The sequence below is a fragment of the Lycium ferocissimum genome, chromosome 10 (genome assembly GCF_029784015.1).
Source record: "Lycium ferocissimum isolate CSIRO_LF1 chromosome 10, AGI_CSIRO_Lferr_CH_V1, whole genome shotgun sequence".
Taxonomy (NCBI): domain Eukaryota; kingdom Viridiplantae; phylum Streptophyta; class Magnoliopsida; order Solanales; family Solanaceae; genus Lycium; species Lycium ferocissimum.
Window position 1 is genome coordinate 55,924,251 of NC_081351.1, and position 15,183 is coordinate 55,939,433.

The window sequence follows — 15,183 nt, forward strand, 5'->3', positions numbered from 1 at the left end:
TGTTTTCACTGATGGTGAAGTACGGACACTTATACAGACTGTACAATGTTATACGGACCGTATAAGGGTCCGTATAGGTCCCAACGGGCTGAGTAATTTCCAAGTATAAATGCATGTTCCTACTTCCAATCTCATTCTTTCCACTTCTCCACTTCTCTCTAAGTCTCTAGAATATTCCACTCACTTCATTTACAAGAACTCAAGGGAAATCAAAGATCAATATCATTAATTCAAGGAAATCAAGTGTAAGGGATTTCTTTAGGGTTGCTTGAAGTTAAGAAATTCTTTGGAAGTGGAGCTAAGGTTTTCTCCAAGTGAAGTACCTTCATCAAAAGCCTATTCCTACACCATCAAAGGTGAGTTTTATGATTATTTCATGTTGTTAAGGTTATTGAATGGTTGAAAGACTTAGATTATGGAAGAAAGTAGAATATGGAGTCAATTGTGGAAATAATGGTGTTCTTGAATAATAATTTGATATGAACCATAACTTTTGAGATATTATGAGTATAATCTTGTTATAAATAATGCTAAGAATGTTGGAGAAGCATGATATGTGGATGAATATGATATTGGGTGACAACCATGGTTATGGATGACTTTGAGAGGAAATTGTAAGAATTGAATAATGGCCAACTTGACAAAGTTGTTGATTGTGATGTTATGAATGTTGTTATTGATGTTTGGAGTTGTTATATTATATGGAGGAGATTGTAGAAACAAAGGAAATGTTGCCCAACTTTCGTTAGCTTTAGCTTAAGCTTAAGTACGTTCCGATTATCTAATTCTAGTACGAATTCTTTTGAATGTAGAATCGTGACCATTGGAAGAAAGCGATTAAATTGATAAAGTTAGAATGACATCAAGGTATGTGAGGCTAGTCCCTTATTTTTCTAAGGCATGATTCCTATTCCTTTAACTTTCCATGACTTTCTTATATTTCGGAAACTATGAGTCTATGTTTATAAAGAGCTTCTCATGAGATAAAGATAAGAGATATGTTATGAATATGATAATGATGGCGATGAGTCTACGTCCAAAGATTCTAAAGCTAATGATTCCTTGACGTTATTCATTATTGTTACACTCACTTTATAATGCTAGTTCCTTTAAGGTGGGGCATGATGAGTATGACTACTCCATAATGGGATCGGGGGTTCTCCACCTTACGTCACCCCGATAGAGTAATAGCTTATCCTTGAGTTTTTTTGCATGCATTATGATGAGCATATGATGATGATATTACACCGTACCTATATGGCCGAGCAGACACCGCTAAGGCGGGCAGCATATACACCATGTCTAGAGGGCATGGGTAGACACCACTAGTGGGCGACATGAGATCGTTGCCCCGGATATGGGAGGCCTGGACGCGGGCTAATGATGATTACACCGTACCTATATTGTCGGGCAGCTTATATATATATATATATATATATATATATATATATATATATATATATGTGTGTGTGTGTGTGTGTGTGTGTGCATACGATATGAGTGATGTTTATGATGTAAGTTAGCATGCATTCTTTTGTCTTGAGTGGCACTCAGCTACAGGTTGTCTCCTTAATTGATGTTTCCTTATCTCTTCGATATGTTATTATTTTTCATGCCTTACATACTCAGTACAATGTTCGTACTGACGTCTTCTCTTTTTGGACGTTGTGTTCATGCCCGAGTAGACAGGGAGGCGGCCCAGACTCGTAGGAGCTACTCAGTAGATTTACAGAAGCACTCCATTGTTCTGGAGGTGCCATTTTTGAGATGTTATTTTGTGTATATATATGGGCACGACGGGGTCCTGTCCCGTCCTTATGTCTTAGAACTCTAGTAGAGGCTCGTAGATACGTATGTGTGGGTAGTGGGTGTCCTACGATGACTCCATTATACATTCTTGTATATCATTTTGCAGCCATGAGGGCTTATATCTATGCATGTGTTGTCTTCGAGATTATATATGTCCAAGATGAGAACGACGATTAGCATGAGGAGTGGTGCTAGGTAGTCAGCTCCGAGTACCCGTCATGGCCCCCTAGTCGGGTCGTGACAGTAGAGTTATTGGCAAGTCTTGTTATGAATTGTGTTACTATGACTGTACTTCATTGTTACGCTTTGATATGTGTTCTTGAGTTATTCATTGTGATTCGATTATAAGGTATTGTTAATAAGATATTGAGATGGAACCTATACATCTATTAGGGCACATTTGACGGGGGGTGCCGATGTGGCCTAGTTGTTAGCTTGTGGTTCGAGGTTCGTTTTGGAATGAGTGGTACATAGAAACCATGGGTCCCTTGCAGGTCATGACTATTTGGAGAAAAGATTACCATTTAGCATGTGTGTATAGGTTTGGAGTATTTCACCAGTGCATTGCATTGCATTCCACATCATTGCATTTTATTATGCATCATCACCTAGCTTCTTATATCTGATTTTGGTATGGTTTGTTGAAATGGTTGTTGTGGTATAGATATGATCATTGACTGAGTGAAATTATGGATTAGTGACTCTACCTAGGGTCGAAACTTGAATTTGTAATTATCGGGTGAGATTATTGAGACTGGACAGACTTGTGGTTTAGAAGCTTCATCTTAGTTTGTGATTTAGTTATGGGATATTCTGTGACTTGGATTTGAGTATTATGTGACTATCTGTTTATCTTGTTAATTTTATGCTTATATGCGTGAACTAATCTTAGTCGGCCTATGATGCTTACCGGTACATAGTGTTTGTATTGATACTACCTTGCTACATCCTTTTTGAGTGCAGATTGTGTTCCAGAGATTTCACCCAGAACACATCACTAACTTGAAGCTAGTTTGCTTGATCAGATCCGAGGGTGAGCTTCTATCCATGCCATGCCGCATGAAGATTTCTTTCCAGATGTCTACTGTCATTCCAGACACTATTTATTATTATATTTGACAGATATTTCATTCTTTAGACATTGTTGGTTAGAGTCCTTGTACGATGAGTTTCATATTTTGGAAATTTAATAGTTAGACTTCCGCACTTATATCATTTATCATTTATGACTTGGTTAGACTATTTATTTATTCACTTATTTATTGATTGTTAGAGTATAAATAATTAAAAAAGTTAAAATTGGCTAGTGATTAATGGGTTAACGGGTAAGGGTTCGCCTAATTGTGATAATAAGGTAGGTGCCCGCATGATTAGTAATTAGGGTCGTGACACCCGGATTGGTTTGGACTGTGTATTGAAGCAAAATGGCAAGGTGATTGCCTACGCTTCGCGTCAATTGAAGAAGCATGAGAAGAATTATTCGACTTATGATTTGGAATTAGTTGTTGTGGTTTTCGCTTTAAGATTTGACGTCACTACTTGTATGATGAGCATTGTGATGTCTTCACTGATCACAAGAGCTTGCAATATATCTTCAAGCAACAAGAGTTAAATCTCAAACAGAGAAAATGGTTAGAGTTGTTGAAAGATTACGACTTGAATATCTTATATCATCTTGGTAAGACAAATGTTATTGTTGATGCTTTGTGCTGAAAATATATGGGTACTTTAGCATATTTGCATGCTCAGGAGATGCTGATGGGTAGGGAAATTCGAAGACTTTCTATTCTTAAGGTCCAACTCGATGAAACGGAAAATGGAGAGTTAATGAGAATTACTCAAGAACAATCTGATAATATGAGGATGAAGTTCTTTTGAAGCTATGAGATGAAGTGACAAAGGGCGATTACACTTCATTCACCATCGATGCTGAAAATAATGTCCTAAGGTTGCAAGGACGCCTATGTGTCCTTGATGTTGATGGTCTCCGACAAGAATTGTTGGTAAAATCTCATAGTTCCAGTTATTCTGTGCATCCGAGATCCACCAAGATGTATAAATATTTGAAAGAACAAATTTGGTGGAAAAGTATAAGGTAGATAGCTCAAACCTTGTGGCTAAGTGTTTGAACTGTCAGCAAGTGGAGACTGAACACCAAAAGTCTGGTGGTCTTGCTCAGAACATCGAGATTTCCACAATGAAAGTAGAGATGATACTGTTGCGAATTATGCCAAGTTATATTTAAAGGAAATAGTTAGATTGCATGGGATTCGGACATGAATCATATCTGACAGAGGTACGCAGTTCACTGCTCATTGAAATCATTCCCAGAAGATTTTGGAACCCATGTAAATTTCAGCACCACCTTTCACCTCAGACGTACGGCCATGTGGAGAGAAGTATACAAACTCTCAAGGACATGTTTGTGTGATTGATTTTAGAGGAAACTGGGATGAACATCTACCTTTCGTGAAGTGATTTTGGAGGAAATTGGGATGAATATCTACCTCTCGTGAAGTTTGCTTACAACAATAGTTATCAAGTGAGTATTCATATGGCTCCTTATGAAGCAATTTATGGGAGGCTTGTAGATTGCCAATTGAATGGTTTTAACTTACTGAAGTATTGGGTCCCAACTCAGTTCACGATGCGATTGAGAAGGTGAATCTCATTGTGCAACGACTCAAGATAGCTCAGAGTCAATAAAAGTCTTATGTGAACATAAGGCGTCGAGAGCTAGAGTTTGTTGTTGGTGCAAGGTACTCTTGAAAGTGTCTCCAATGAAGGGAGTAATGCGGTTTGGTAGAAAAGGTAAGCTTAGTCCTCGTTTTATTGGCCCTTATGAAATTGTGAGAAGAATTAGGATGGTGGCTTACAAGTTGAAACTATTATTCGAGATGGCTATGGTGCACCCTGTGTTTCACATTTCAATGTTGATGTTGTATAAACCTGATCCTTCTCATATCTTGACTCACGAAGAGATTGAAGTTTATAAGAGGTTGTCTTGTGAGGAAGAACCTGTGCAAATCTTAGCTCGTCAAGTTAGGAGATTGAGAACTAAGTATGTATCTTCGGTTAAAGTCCTGTGGCGAAACCATAATATCGAAGAAGCGACTTGGTAGGCGGAAGAGGACATGAGGAAGAGATACCCTCACTTATTCCCTATCCCAGGTGTGTGTTGAACTTTCTGGTTAACGAATTCTTGCGATGGTATAGATTGAAGGTGTAAATCCCTTATCTCATGCTTAGGCTTGTTTGGTGTAGTTGTAGGAGTCCGGTGAGGACCATATGGTTATTGGTAGGGTGCTAGAAAAGTTTTGTTATGGGATAGCTTGCAATACAAAGGAACTCTAGCGAAATTTTTTAGAACTTGAGGTTTAGTGAAAATCTTAGGCTATGTACTCTCATTCGAGGACGAATGATCCTGAGAAGGGTATAATGTAAAACTCCATAAATCTAGATTTTGTATGAATGTGTTGAATAAGTATTAATGTGACATTATACCCATATGGAGTCCTATCGGAATGAGTTTGGGTGGAAATAGTTATTTTAAAAACAAGATAAGGTGCATAGGATTGCCGATATAATTTCTTATAGTAAGGTAATAGGATGGTATGGCTTCCGCGGGACCCAATGTTGATTTTTTATTTAAATGTCAGATGTTAAGTGGAGAAAAGAAATCAGATCCTGCGCTAAGAAAGGGGCACTTTTTTAACCTAATCGATAACTGTTAGGATGAATCACACGTGGAAGGTATCGGGCATGAGGAATCAATATCGTTATCGAAGCGGCTAAAGGAGCCTGCTTTGCTACCTATACCTGCTTTCCCTTGAAATATACATATTAAACCACTTTAAACTCCCAGTTAGTCTTGGCCCAAATGCCGCCCCTTCGGGACTACCAGTAGCTTCGGTTGTAGTGAAATTGAGACTGCTCAACCTCGGAAGCTAATTCTTGTGTGCAAGTGGATTTACAATATCAAGCATAAAGAAGATGACACCTGATGTATTATTGGATCCATATTGATGCAATATGGCCATATGGCCTGATCGAGCAACTTATGAACAGTTTTCGCCTACATAATAAGTTTACGATAGTCTTGACTTCTGGCTAGTTTATATGAACATCAGTTGGGAATCTGAGAAAACTTAAAACATGGAAGTTTTAGCCCTTTGAAATACCTTTCCAACCATGTATGGACCGTTGGAACTCTGTGCTAGGGGAGTTATGCCCATTTTACTGGACACCCCCGATCTGTACAACTAGTTGCACGACTAAGCTTAAGGTGCGCGACCACATACTGGAGGCAGTGTTACTGCCTTTGGTGTGTATTCACTACATTTTTGGGACTTCCACTGCACAGCCGGGCATGGGGAATGTCTCTTTAAAAACCCTAGGTTCTACCTCACAACCCAAATACAAAAATCTGCTCTAGAAAAGGGAGCTTTCAAGAACCCAGCTTCCTCCAAGGTCCCTCCATCATCCAAGGTGAGTTCCTAATCAAACCCATTTATTATTACATCAATCTAACATCAACTAACACTAGTTCATCCTTCAAACCCATAGATTGTTGAAAACTAAAAAAAGGGAAATTGAAAGGGACTTTGGAAAATCTCTTGAAGGTATGATCTTTGGTCCTTGCTGATGTTATTTAAAGGATTTAGACTAGTTTAGGGTATTAGAAATGATGAGAATCCATGAGTGATTCATGAGTGTTTCAAGAACAGGTTTTGGTATGAAAATCCCTAGTTTTCGATAAGTGTGAGAACTCTTAGAATTTGATTAATGTCTGAACTTTTTCATTAATAATCATTGTAGAACTATTGTTGAACACGGAGGAGTATGTTTTCTAGATTTTAGCTGGAATTAAGGTATGTCGACGTTTTCAAAACATTTTGACATGTGTATACATACTTTGAAAACATCGCTTGAAACTTGTTTACTTTTAAGAATGTTTTGAAAGCATGATTTGTTATGAGGATTCTCTTTGAATGTTTTCCCTAGTTGGTGGTTGTTCCTTGTTGAACTTATTTTTGAGCTAAAGATGATATTTGAACAAGGTCATGCACGTGTAGGGTCAAGCCCGCATAGAACCTCATACGAAGCATACTATGATTGAAACATGTATTTTCCTAATATGGATGATTGTGTTTATTTTTGAAAAATTGAAACTTTATACATGATTTGTTTGTTAAATGGGGTTTCTTGAATTTGAATGAAGAATTTGAACAAGATTTCTAAATTGAGGGGTTTCTTGAATTTGAATGAAGAATTTGAACAAGATTTCTAAATTGATTATGACTTGAAATATCTCTACCGTGAGAAGATAACTTGAATTCGGGTATAATCCATGAATGATGATTCGATTAATATGTCATGACATGTACTTGTTTTTGTTTGGGCAAGTTGTGTTAGTCTAGAGGACGATTAGCCGTTATGGAACCTAATTGCTTTGTTAGTCAAGATGACGATTGACCTCCGTGGGAAAATAAGGCCATTGTATCTATTGTTGTGCTAGTCTAGATGATGATTAGCTTTTGAGGGATGGTAACTCAGGTGTATCGAATGGTTGTTCGCCCGTGAGTTGGCATGTGTTGATTCTTTGGCTGCCCATAAGTTGGCTGGTTGATGATTTTGGGTTCATAAGTGAAACACTTAATATGGTAAAGGGTAAATGAGTTGAACTTGATGTATATTTTGTTATTGGTTTCTTACTGATGATTTTATTAAGTTTGATGTTTTACTCTATCTCTGGATTTCAATTGTTTCATGGATATTGCTTTACTGATTTTACTATTTTATTTATGATTGTTAACTATTTCCCCTCAGACACTCATTGAGTACCTAGTACTCAGGCATACCATTATTGTTTTTATGGTGTGTCGGGAAACGACAAAGAGAAGGTTTGTGATACGCCTATAGAGTAGGAGAATTTGTTGCTTTCTGGACTATTTTGTGAGCCCATATGCTTGTTCACGAAACACCACTTTATCTTTATTTATTTACTTATTTCAGTTCCGGGGCTGCGTTCCGAAGTTAAACACTTGTTTATTTATCCTAGAAGCTCCATAGATAGTTGTCAGATTGTAGGTAGATGTTGAAAGTCTCGTATGACTTCTTGAAGTGTTTGCCATGTTTTATGATTGAGTGATCCTATTAGACTTCTGTAGATTTTAACAAGTACGATTATGTTTACATTTAGCCATTTATGACTTGTTCTAAATAAATGTTAAAAGATTATTGAAAGAGGATAAACGTTTATTGATTTTATAAGGTGCTTCCGGTATTGTTCATGGCATCAGCTTCCTGTTGTGCTAGGGTCGGGTTTGGGGTGTGACTGTTATATCCCGTATTTTGTACCTTGGGACAATCGGAGCTAACCATGATAAGTTAAGGACAGGACTATTCCGGGATATGAGGTAGAGACTTTTGACCTTCGATTTTGTGTTAAGGCATAAGTTGCTTATGAATTTATTGGCATGGAATATTAAGGAAAATTTGGGGTTAAAAGTTAATTTAGGAAAGTTGGCATTTCATGAAATAATGGCCAAGTTGGCCGTGTGGTGTGAGTGGGGCACCACCCGTATGGCTTGGCTTATTTTAATTCATCCAAGCCATGTGTGGGCCATGGGACACATGGATGACTTATATATATGAGTATATTGGATGACTTATTAATCACATTCTTCATACTTTCAAACCTTAGAAAATTCAAGAAACTTGGAGAAAAATAAAGAGAGGCCATTCGGCCATGGAACCGAGAATTTGAGCCCCTCAAATCTTGATTCAAAAAAATATTTTCTTCTAGCGAGTTCCAACCAATTGGAAGGTCCTTATTAACGTGCTTAAAAATTGACAATCATGTTGTTGCTTCATAATTTAAACTCACGTTGACGTATTATATTTCGTATTTTTGTACGTCGGATTATTCGCAAGGCGAGGGGGGGCCCACACATTGAGATTTTTTTGGGACATGCGACAATTTATATGAATCACATATGTGAAGTTAAACATAACTCAAGAAGGACCCTTGAGCCAAATCAAAGTGGAAGTCCTCCAAGCAAATATTTTTAAGTAACGTTTTCAGGTGATCTGACTTCGAGGGGCAGAAACGGTATTATAAGTTTGAAATTTGGACAAATACCAAATATAGAAGTTATAGATAATTGAATTAGCTTTCCAACCATAGGTCGTGGTCCCACAGGTGACATCGGTATAAGGAGATATGGACGTTTTAAGGCGGAAAGGTCAGTGGGCTAGGCCCAAACCGGGCCCAATCGGGTTACGCCCATGACCCATGCCTATTTAAGTGAAATTTCAGCCCTTTCCTCTCATTTTTCAGACCAAAAACACCAGAAAATTCTGGAAAGAGAGAGAGAAGAGCCTTGGAGAGAAGAAAAACCAATTTTGACCAAAATACGAGCCCCGAATTCAAGCCCATGAAGAAAAAGTGTTGTACTTATTTGCGTTGTCTTTAATTTGAGCTAAAAATCAACCAAGGAGAAGAGTGATAACGTGGGGGCTGCATGCTTAAGGTATGAATACGGTTCCTTTTCATTGTTAATGAGTTTATTTAGAATTTTAACGGATTAGCACGGAGGGAATAGTCTGATAAATTCGTTTGTTGGTGTTGTGAATTATGGAAGGAGATTTGAAGAGAATTTTGGATGAAAATAAATGTATTTACCTTGTAAAATGCGAAGGCTGTGGTTATTGATGTTGTTCATATGAATTTCGACTCCTTTACGGAAATAAAATTATTAAATAGTTATATCGCAAATTTGGTTAGTTGAGAAATTTAGAAAACGATTAATGCCGGCTGTTTTATGGCATACGTCGGTATTGGAAATGATGTTAATACTATTGGTATTGTTGTTGGTGTTGTTGGTTACTGAATTGAGGATTCGGGCTAGGCATATAAACGGGGAAATCTTTGCAAATTTACGTAGACAAATGCTAACTTAGGATTGAATTCCTAAGTGCCTATAGCTAATGTTTGGTATTTATTGACGTATTGTAGATCTTGGGGAGCCCGAGACTTGAGTTTGGATTAGCTTAGGAAGCGGACGAGGTATGTAAAGCTTACCCTTCCTTTCTTTTGGCATGTCTTAGTGTAAGTAAGTTATGACACGATCCTCGAGGTAATTCTATTCTTATGATCCGAGCATGTTTACGATCCTTATTCACCTCTTAGTATTGGTATCCTTAATGTGGTAGAAACTTGTTCCTTAAGTCTTATGTATGATTGAATTTCAAATGTTGCAAAAGAATTTTTGTTCTTAAAAGATCCTATATCTAAAAATGTCCGTAACTTTCATAAACGGAACCGGATTGCTTTGATATGCTCGCACATGATTCTATAACGTATAATGCCCGTAACTTTCATAGGCGGGCTCGGATGGGTTTGATGCATGACTATGGTCGCTACGGTTCTTCGATATGCTCATGATGTTTGATATGTTTCCCAGTGGCGTCCGAAAGATATTTGATATAATTATTGTCCCGACTTTCAAATGACAGTTCATTTAGATTATTTCATTGAGTCTTTGAAAGTGATTTATGTGCATGTGGTTTCTCACTACTCTGCTCGTGCGAGCTGTTATTACTTCCTTCACTGCGTCCCGGGCCAGGGCATGTATTCGTGCAGCTCCACTGCATTATTCATCGCGTCCCTCACCGAGGGGCGGGGCACGTTATTCACGCGTCCCTCGGCTGGGGGGCGGGGCACGTTATATGATATGATGATGATATGATGATATGGGGAGGCGGCCGGGATGGCATATGATGACTTCGTTCACCGCGTTCCTCACTAGAGGGGTCGGGGCACGTTATATGTACATGATATAATGATTTTACTTACCGCGTCCCTCGGCTGGGGGCGGGGCACGTTATATGTATATGATGACATGATGACATGATGGCATGCATATGATGATTTTATTTACCGAGTCCCTCACTAGAGGGCCGGGACACGTTATATGTATACATGATGATTTTATGATAATGATATGCATGATATATGTTTTCAAAGGCAAGTCTTATGATTTTCGATTATTATATTTATTTACGTAATTCCTATGTCGATTATGATCCTTTTACGTACTTCATGCTTTACATGCTCGGTACATATTCCGTGCCGACCCCTTTCCTCGGGGGGTCGCGTTTCATGCCACGCGGTATATACGGATGATTAGAAGATGTTCCGGCTGGATTGGCGAGCTCCATTTCCTCCGGAGTGCGGCCAGTCGAGTGTTTATATTATGTTATCTAGGTTTATGTTAGAGACTTTGCGAACGGGGTCACGTGGATATAACATGTCGACTTTGTAAACTATGTAAGCCGATGTATCATCATGCATTATGTTACGATTTGTTATGATTACGAGTTTTATTTGATTTGAAAAAGACGAAAAGTATGTTGTTCTTTGAAAGGCTTTCCTTATGCATTCTGTCATGATTTAAGGGCCCAGCATGATTATGAGTATAACGAGAGTCAGCGGGTTCGCTCGGCCCTAAGTAAGGGTTGGGTGCCCATCATGCCCTATCGAAAATTAGGGTGTGACAGTGACTATCTCCATTGATAGAGAAACTCAAGAAAATTCAAGACCTAGCACTGTTAAAGTGCCTAAGGTTGAACTCGATTAGCTAGACAAACATCCCAAACGTACGTATTCGGCTTTCACTATGTCGACGAGACAACTGGTATAGCTGTTGAATATTTTCAGCGTTTTGTTTTTTATATCCCCCCAGTTTTGTACCTATTGTAAACACCAAGGTCATGAGAAAAAAATTATTGTTTGATGTTAGGAAAGAATGATGAAAGGATTCAAATTAATACAGTGCAAATAGGAAAGTATTTGGAACAACATCATGGTGATCTTGAATTACAAGAAACTGGAGATACATTTACAAGTTATTTAAGGGAGGTTTCAAACAAAAAGAGGAGGTTGGTTAAGGGTGTTCAGATTGCTGGTGAAAAGAACACCACATATAATGCACTGGCGTTAGCTGAAGCTTCAAAATATAGAGATTGTGATATACAGTTGTTCGAGAAGGGAGATGGTTGTGCCGAGAATCACAAGGGGTGTAGCTAATGAAGCAGATGGTTGAGGTACAAGTGATAGGAGCTTGTCGACATAAGTGGGACAATCTAAGGATGTAATACCTAAATGTAATTCTAGTACACCACAAGAAAAGGAAAATGGACGTAAGCAGGTCTAATTGGTTGCAAATTCCAGTATCATTGAGAATGCTTCTGGGAGTTTTGATGCTTCTGTGTCTAGGACGAATACAAATGATATGGGCAAAGACTTGGAGATGGCTGCTGAGAAAGGGTGGACTACTCTATCACACTAAAAAAGTGCAATAATTCGAATGGGTACACCGGGCCACAGCAAGGTACAACAAAGTGATCAATCTAATGTTTCTAAGGATCGATCTAATTAGCAAAAACTCGTATGATAATTTGATGAATAAAGGAGTTGCAATTGTTAATATAGAGGATTATTTGCAGGCTAAGGGGATTCATCTTATGATGATTAGTGATAGTCAAAACTCCTTCACACCTGATACTATTAATCTCAAGTCAGTTGGAGTCGAAATTCTAGAAAACATGAATCCCCTCCATGCAATGACTGGGAATTTAATTTCTACTCCAGCTAAAAAAGATTATCATTGAGCTAGTAATGTTGACAATGAAGCTCAAGGTGTTGGATTGAATACTTCCAATCATGATATTCCTTCTAATGATGAACTAAGTCGATAGAAAATTCAGTGCACTCATCACGTAATCAAGAAACACCGGCCATAATATCGTGAGCAGCAAAAAACGAAATGCACAACATATAGATGGTCAATATGAATATGACCCAGACAAGATGTTTGAGAACCCTATGTCTAATTCTAAGAGGTGGATAGATAAAGTAGCGGCGCAGGAAGAGAATGTTGTCGATTCAAATGATAGCCATAGGAAAAGTGTTGAAAAAAATTCTAACATAACTGCAAATCATATGAATCAAGGTACTCCGGGTAATGAGGATCAAAAAGTGACTACGGTGAGTTCATTGAATCCAAAACCTACTATTTTTGTTCTAGGTAGGTATAAAAAAATTGATTCGAAAGGTGATAAGGGGAAGCAAGTTGCTGGGGTGCAATATGGCCATCAATTGGTTCAAATTTTTGCTCCTGGACAACCTATGGCTCAAGTGGGTGCAACTTCAATGGTAAGTGGATGTAATATCAAACTGACTCATACAAATAGCCTTTATATGTTAGTTTCTCATGATATGGGTACACTGAGTGCACTTGATAATTCTAAAGAGCTTACCCATTATTGCTGAAGATATAGGAGTAGTGGCAAAAAGTCACGAGCCAAGAGATGTAGTTTTAGGACTAAGTCCAACTACAACTTATGATGTTGATTTGGGAAATACCATGTTCAATGGGGATGATATGCTGGACATAAGTTTTGATAAGGTGGATAGAGATGGTAATCTCTCACCTAGGCAACAAAAAAGTGAAACAACAAGAGCAAAAAGAAGACACATGAAAGGCAGCATAGCTGGGATGGTAAGGTGATTATGGAATTTATTCGAAGACACCTATCAATGCGACTGGCTAAGAAGAACCATATGACAGTGTCAATGACTTCAACAAGATCCAATAAATCTAAGAAGTGATTAACTATCAAGAGTTGTTGGACAGATTTAAAGAAGAAGACAAGAGAAAAATACTTCAGGTTACTTTAGACGGGCAAGCTGTTTTTTTTAGTTCATACATATATAAAATGAAGTTTGAGGTTGATAACTCAAATTTATTCTTGACTTTATATTTTTGCATTACTTAAGCATCTCCATCTGTAATATCATCATAGATGCATTATAAACTCTGTGATAATCATAGAATACCTATTTTTTTCCAGCTCTTATTTTCTTCATGCTTGTTAATTAGTAGAGGTTCGCACCTCATTAGGATTGGTAAGATAAGGTCTAGCCCTCCGTACTTGTACTTATTCATGTTGAGGTTCTTTATTATATTATTAATAAAAAGCCGCTAGACACTCTGTCTAGCCCCTATTTCTTGCAAAAAAACAACAACATAGAAGTAACTGTCATATCTACGAATTACTAACAACTTATTTGGATGGTTGTTACACATATTTCCATAATGTATCATATTGTATTATAATGTATATTTTGATGAATATAATATGTGATTTAGTTGTATCGTTTTCCGTTATTTTATAATGTCACACACCAATAATATGAAGAATACGTTTCTTTTTAAAATTAAATGTCAGCCTTTAAAAGGCCATTATATATATAAATTAAAAGCAAAGTACAAAATAAATGCAGAATCTGAAAAATAAAATTAAGCAAAACCGGAAAAAGATAAAACATAAAAAAAGGTACAAGTCTCTCATTTTTCCTATATCTTTCTCGAACTCTCTAGAGCATCGCAAGCTCCACCCTTCAATCTCCGATCTTTGAACATATAAGTCATATGTGATTTGCTCCTTCTTCTTGTCTCTTTGAAAGGTCTTGTGCTGAGCTTAACGATTTTGAATCTTCGATGATTTCGCCGATGCATCTACAGGCCTCTGATAGTTGATTTGACGTTTATGTCCTTCATTTTGTCATCAAACCTAAGGAAGCTGAAGATGAAGGGACTAGGCACCAACTGTTTGCTAACAGACATTATTTCTTCTATAACTCTCGAGCTCAACATGTATATGGTGGTATATTGATTCTTGATGTCTTGTTGTGGCATGCCAGTGAATTTGATTTTGATGTTTTGTGTATGTCTGCATTTGATGTTTCCTTTTCCACTCTTCATGGAGTTCTGCACATGATACTAATTTGTATGTGTTGCTTTAATCCTCAAAACTGGACACTGATTTTTATCCAAATTGACCAGTTTCTTTCCTTGTGTTGGGAATTCTGAAAATGTTCTAAATATTATCCCTCCAGTGTAGTCTAGTGCCTGATTAGCCATATAGTCTGCAATGACGTTACATTCTCTGTATATATATGTGTGATTTTCACTTCATAATGTTCCATTAGCTTCCAGCTTCAATTATTGTGATGAGTTGTCAAGGTATATGCTATATTTTCTCCAAATGTGTTTCATTACCATTGAATAATTTTCAATTATCACCATGTATATTTTCTGCTGTGATGACATATTGCTTTTTTTTTTTTTTTTATGACTATTGCCTCAGCTTTCATATTTTTTGTTTCATGAATTTCTTTGGCTTTTGCATACTCATGATCTCCTTTATAATTCCTAATATGGGGTAGAGTTATCATAGAAAAGAAAATGTGGGTAAGGCGTAAAATAAGATTGTCTATATCTATCTATCTATCTATATACTATT